This window comes from Glycine soja, unplaced genomic scaffold (genome assembly GCF_004193775.1).
Source record: "Glycine soja cultivar W05 unplaced genomic scaffold, ASM419377v2 tig00106000_1_pilon, whole genome shotgun sequence".
Classification (NCBI taxonomy): domain Eukaryota; kingdom Viridiplantae; phylum Streptophyta; class Magnoliopsida; order Fabales; family Fabaceae; genus Glycine; species Glycine soja.
The window spans coordinates 1-6856 of NW_021144597.1; the positions used below are offsets into that span (position 1 = coordinate 1).

Consider the following 6856-nt stretch of genomic DNA (forward strand, 5'->3'; position numbering starts at 1 on the left):
TAGGCAGCATGACCCTAATGTAGGTGCATCACAACCATTAAATGAAGATGAAATAGTAAATGATGAACCAAGAGAAGAACATAATGGCTTTTATGAGCTTCTAAAGGACGGGAGCCAAACATTGTATGAAGGAAGCAAGTACACAAAACTAGAATTTATAATCAAATTATATCATATAAAAGTTTTGTGTGGATTAAGCGATAAGGCAATGACTATGATATTGGATTTGTTAAATGACGCATTTGAAAAAGCAAAGTTTCCTCCTTCTATTTATGAGGCAAAGAAATTATTAACAAGCTTGGTCTTAATTATAAAAAGATAGATGCTTGTCCAAAACACTGCATGTTGTATTTGGGAGATGATGAAAAAATTTTGGATGCTTGTAAGCATTGTGGTACATCTAGATGGAAACCCAACAAGAAGAAGAAAATAGCTGCAAAGGTTTTACGTTACTTTCCATTGAAACCAAGATTGCAAAGATTGTTCACATGTCGTAAGACTGCAAAAGATATGAGATGGCATGTTTTGGAAGACAATAAAGATGGGTTGTTAAGGCATCCAAGAGATGGAGAGGCATGGAAGACATTTGATTTAATCCATCCTGAGTTTTCTTCAGATCCTTGAAATGTTCGTTTAGGCCTTGCTACTGATGGTTTTAATCCTGCTAGGACCTTGAGTTCTACCTATAGCATCTGGCCAGTTTTCTTAATTCCATATAATCTTCCACCTTGGATATGTATGAACCGCACTTCCTTCATTCTATCAATGATCATTCCAGGCAAGCAATCTCCTGGAAATAACATAGATGTGTAACTAAAGCCCCTTGTAGAAGAGTTATGTGAGTTATGGAGTGGTGTGGACACCTATGACTCATCCTTAAATGAAAATTTTAGAATGCGAGCAGCTCTTATGTGGACAATTAGTGACTTTCCTGGCTTAGGCATCTTATCTGGTTGGAACATACACACAGGATTGGCTTGCCCAACTTGCAATTTAGATGCGGAACCTTGTCACCTTCGAAATTGTAACAAGTGGTGTTTTATGGGGCATCGTCGTTTTCTAAGTAGAAATCATAAATTTAGATTGAACCGTGTTCGCTTTGATGGAAGCATAGAAGAACGAAACCCACCATTAAAATTATCTGGATCTGAGATTTTTCGACAAGTGGAACATATTAATACTACATTTGGAACTGGAGCTATTCAAAATGGAACAAGAAAAAGATCTAGACAAGAAGTCACACAGTGGAATAAAAGAAGCATATTCTTTGAACTTCCATATTGGGAGTCTAACTTGTTACGACATAATCTAGATTTTATGCATATTGAAAAAAATGTATGCGACAATGTCATGTATACATTGCTCCATGAGAAGGATAAATCAAAAGACAACCTTAATGCTCGAAAGACTTACAAGAAATGGGCTTAAGGCCTGATCTTTGGCCAGATGATAATGGAAAGTATCACCTTGCTTTGTTTTCACTAACACGTGGTACCAAAAAGTTATTTTTGAAAACTTTGAAGACTATTACAGTACCAGATGGTTACTCAAGTAACATTTCCAGATGTATTGATGAGAAACTTAATAAAATATCTGGGTTAAAAAGTCACGATTGCCATATTATTATGGAACAATTGCTACCACTAGCAATTCGTAACTTGTTGCCAGACCATGTGACTTCTGTCTTAGTGGAGTTCTGTTCTTTTTTTAGAATACTTTGTGGTAAAACTTTAAATCTTCCAGAACTTCAGTTGCTCGAAGATCGCATTGTGGTTACACTATGCCACTTATAAATGTTATTCCCTCCATCATTCTTCACAGTTATGGTTCATTTAACTGTTCATCTTATAGAGGAAGCAAAACTTGGAGGCCCAGTGCATTATCGATATATGTATCCAGTAGAGAGGTAAAGATTTAAATAATTTAAATTTATGATGTTATATTATAAATATCTTGCTTGTACACTCTTTAATTGTTAGTTATTTCTATAGGTAATTAGGTCACTTAAAATCCTTTGTGAGAAACAAGGCACAACCTGAAGGATCCATAGCTGAGGGGTATTTAGCTGAAGAGTCTCTTACCTTTTGTTCTCGATACATTGAAGATATCGAGACAAGGTTCAATAGACCTAAACGTGTTTGTGATAACCCAATTGATAATGAGACCTTTTTTGTGTCCTCTATCTTCCCACAAATTGGAAAACCAGTAGGAGCTTGTTCAATGTTCACTTTAACTCCAATGCAAAATTGCAAGCTCATCGATATGTGCTCCTTAATTTCACTATAGTCACACCATTTGTGGAGTAAGTGACATAAACTTTTATTGTTATACTACTTATAAATAATAGTCATGTGTATTGATTATAATAATTAATTTATGTAGTGAATTTAGAGAATTCATAAAAAGGAGTTCAAGAGGAAGAAGACCTTCGTCTACAGAGATAGAGAAAAAAGTCAATAAAGAGTTTGTTGATTGGTTTAGAAAGCGGGTGAGTAGTCATTTAGTGGATAAGGATTTTTTTACTGTCTTTGTTTCAAACTCTAACTTCCAATTTTTTTAGATTATGAATCCAGATACAATGAATGAAATGTCTACTGATCTAAAGTTTTTAGCACGAGGACCCTTGGACAATGCAACAAGATTTACTGCATATAATATTAATGGGTTCAAATTTCGAACCTTGGCTCGAGAAGAAGGATTAAAAACACAAAACAATGGTGTTTTCTTAACATCTAACACATCATGTGTTTCAAGTAGCGTTGATGGCAACTTAAGGCAAGCAGATTTACCTTATTATGGGAAGTTGGAAGATATCATTGAGATTAACTACTATGGGCGATTCTCTGTTATTCTTTTTAAATGTAAATGGGCTAATACTACACGAGATAGAGGGTATAAAAAGGATTGTTGGAATTTTAATTGTGTTAACTTTGATAGATTGATTCATATTGGTGATCGTGAAGAACATGAACCATACATTGAAGCATCTCAAGCACAAATGGTGTATTATGTAGATGATGTTGTCAATGAAGGATGGAGTGTTGTTGTACACATAAAGCCAAGAGATTTATATGACATGGGAGAAGAAGTAGAAGAAAATGCATATGAAAATGAGCCATACCAAGAGCAACAACTTGAACAATTTTCTAGGCTTGATGACATAGTTGATTGAATTGTAACTCCTAAAATAGTAAGAAATTCACATTTGCCTAAATATGATATAGTTGATTGACTTATAAATGTTGTTATTATTTCATTTATTAATTATTTTAATCTTGTTTTAATTTTGATAGTATGTCATCTTAAATTTTATTATTCTTTATTTATTTTTCTCTTAATATTGTTGTCATGAATATGTAGTCATGCCAAAGGTGAAGCGTTTTAGAAATCCACAAAAATCAGCACCTCAACCACAATGTCCCTCACCATGTGATTCCACACAAGCTCCTGAAGTCCCAACTAGTAATGTCCCTCTTTCTCATGAATCAACATCTGAAGTTCCAGCAATGAATCCTGATATTTCTTCCCCACCAAGTGATTCCATACAAGCTCCTGAAGTCCCAACTGGTAATGTCCCTCTTTCTCATGTATCAACATCTGAAGTTCCACAAGAAGATGAAACAACTAGACGTCATGTTGGGCGTGAGTCTACACACTGTTGGACTGTTGAGGCAATAGGTATACAAGTATTGTATTTTATTTTTATTTTTGTAATTATCATCATATGAAGTATATTACATTTTCTTATTAAGAAATTCTTTTACTGTTAAAGACTCTGAAGAAACGATCAAGAAGATTAAGGTGAAAGTTAGGGGAGTCAATAGCTTACCTAGGGAGTTATGCATCATTGTGAATTTTGATGACCAAGGCCAAGCAATTGGTGAAGCACAAGCCTTGCTTGCAGGATTTCTTGGAACACTAGCAGCTGATTGCAAATTATTTCCTATGGATTATGATAGATGGTCTGGACCTTCAGGCGTACCTAAAGCTTATTTTGATGATTGCTTTGAAACAATTTTAAAGGTATGTCAATTAGTTATATATAACTTTTTATATCTATACCACTTAGAAACTTTATCTTTACTATTTTTCATATATATATATATATATATATATATATATATATATATATATTATTTTGCATATGATATTTGATAAATTTGTCTTTTTTTTAGCCTCGATTTTATTTTAAGATTAATGAAGCTGGTGCAAAACGATATTGCAAATTGAGTATGGGAAGAAAATGGGCTGCAAATAGGCAAAGCTTATGGAATGAATTCAACGATCCAACCAAAACAAGAGATGAAATCATAAAAAATGTGCCGATAGGCATAGATAAAGATCAATGGGCTCGCTTTGTTCATTATCGTCATAAACCATCCACATTGGTACAATTAGATTGTTTTAATTATTGAATTGTTTTTATAGCTAATTATATGATTACTATTACAAGTTGTAAACTTGAAATTGCTTTGCATATAGGAACTTTGTAGGAGAAATAAAGAGATTCGAAGCAAGCAAGTTATTCCACACACTGGTGGATCTAAAGCTAATCCTAGAAGAAGAAATGAGTTGGTAATGACACTAAATGTTAACTTTTACTAATTAAAAAAGTTCAATGTTTACTTACTCTTTATTTATCTTAGTTGTTAGAAACTGGGAAGCTACCAAGTCGTGGACAATTATATATTGAAACTCATAAAAGGAAAGATGGATCATTTGTAAATGAAGCAGCAAAGACTATAGCGGTATGTTTTTCTTTAGTAACATTGTTTTCAAGGATTGTGCTTAATCTTAAAACTTTTGTAATTCCTTTTATTACATGTTTGCAGGAACAAATTGAAGTAGGATTGACTCAAAGCATAGTTGATGAATCTGAAGTTTCTCCTCTTGATGTTGTTGGTAGAGTGTTAGGGTTAGAGCACTCTGGGAGAGTGCGATGCATGGGATTAGGAGTTGTTCCTTCAGGAACACAAGACTTCGAGCTTCTAGTCTGAGCTCTTCTTCATCTGGTGTTGGCTTTCCATCTTCAAACCAATGGCAAGAGAAATACAACAATTTAGAATCAGCTTTTAAGGCCTACATGATAATGAAGGAAGGAAGGATCCCTGAAGAATTAGCTAGTTATTTCACTCCTGATCAAACACATGTAAGTAATTAATATGCATACATCATTATAGAGAAATACAACAATTTGTAATTGGTACGTGTGTTTATTAAGCTAATTAATTTTATAGTTTTGTAGGTAGATTTTATAGTTAATCAACAATATCAACGGCTTCTTCTGCGATTTACCTTTCAATAATAGATGCTTCTAGACGATGTAGATTCTTGGTATACCCTTTTAAGATCTTCATGTAGCGCTCAACCGGGTACATCCAGCACAGATAAACAGGACCACAACATTTGATTTCTCTGACCAGGTGAACAATTAAGTGGACCATGATGTCAAAGAAAGCAGGAGGAAAATACATCTCCAACTGGCATAGTATAATTACAGCCTCGTTTTCCAGGTCATCAAACTTGACCGGATCAAGGACTTTGCTACATATGGCATTGAAGTAAAAGCACAGGCGAGTTATGGCTAACTTGACTTTGTAAGGAAAAATTTCTCGTATGGCTACGACTAACAATTGTTGCATCAACATGTGACAATCATGAGACTTTAACCCCACCAGCTTAAGCTCCTTGAACTGCACAAGGCTCTTAATATTTGAAGAGTATCCTTGTGGGACTTTAACCCGGTGCAGACACTGGAACAAACTGATCTTCTCCTTTCTGGATAAAATATGACAAGCTGGAGGCATTTATATTTTTTTACCATCAGACCTTGGATGCAACTGCGATTGTATGCCCATGTCAGCTAGATCTTGACGGGTATTTAGACCATCTTTCGTCTTGCCCTGAATGTTAAGGAGTGTCCCAATGACACTGTCACATACATTTTTCTCTATATGCATAACATCAATACAATGTCTAACATCTAGATCAAACCAGTACGGAAGATCAAAGAAAATGGGTATACAAAAGATGGTCTAAATGAGTATACAAAATCATTATATACAAGAAAATAAGGAGAATTAGAAAATCAATTGTAAAACATCTATTGCTAGCATGATTTAAAAAAAAAACTCCTCCATAGTATAGTTTTAAAACCTCTTTTAATAAACCTCCGCATTTAGCATAGGTTTAAAACCTTCTACAAAAAACTTCCATATTTAGTGAAGGTATAAAAACTTCTTCCAATAAACCTCCACAGTTAGCATAGGTTTAAAACATCCTTTAAAAAACCTCCACAGTTAGCGTAGGTTTAAAACCTCCTTTAAAAAACCTCCGCAGTTAGCGTAGGTTTAAAACCTCTACAAAAAAACCTCTGCAAAATGTTCTCGATACCTGAGGTTTTCAAAAACCGCCGCTAATTGCTTGTGGCGAATCTAACTGTGGAGGTTTTTGAAAACCTCCGTAATTTATTTTGTGGAGGGTAAAAACCTCCACTAAACGAAAAAATAACCTTCATTATTTAACAGATTTGTTGTAGTGCTTGTCTCAATCAGATGGCTGTGTTGTTAAGCTAAAGTTAATTATGTATGAATTTAAAACAATTACTTTGGTAATTAACAATAATCTAAAATGACTTACAGAATCCACAACTGTATAACAGATATGCTGAGACATTGACCACCGTGTGCAATTTCAGAGAGATCTTCGTGCTTTATATACAACGAGAAATTTTGATTAAACACCCCGAATATGGTAGCATCCCACATAACCTGGAGTGGCTTCAAAAACAGTTGTGGGATGGTCTATGTCATCAGGTACAGGGGATCATCGACCTCTTCATTCGGGCTTTCTGGAG

General features: G+C 34.5%; 1 long non-coding RNA gene across 1 annotated transcript; it reads left to right on the forward strand.

Moving 5' to 3' along the window:
* Positions 1-3557: 3557 nt before the first annotated feature.
* LOC114404719 lies at positions 3558-5185 on the forward strand. Its single transcript, XR_003665119.1, has 5 exons — positions 3558-3678; positions 3773-4023; positions 4176-4575; positions 4647-4748; positions 4833-5185. It is a non-coding gene; the product is annotated as an uncharacterized LOC114404719 (long non-coding RNA).
* The last annotated feature ends 1671 nt before the right edge of the window (positions 5186-6856 follow it).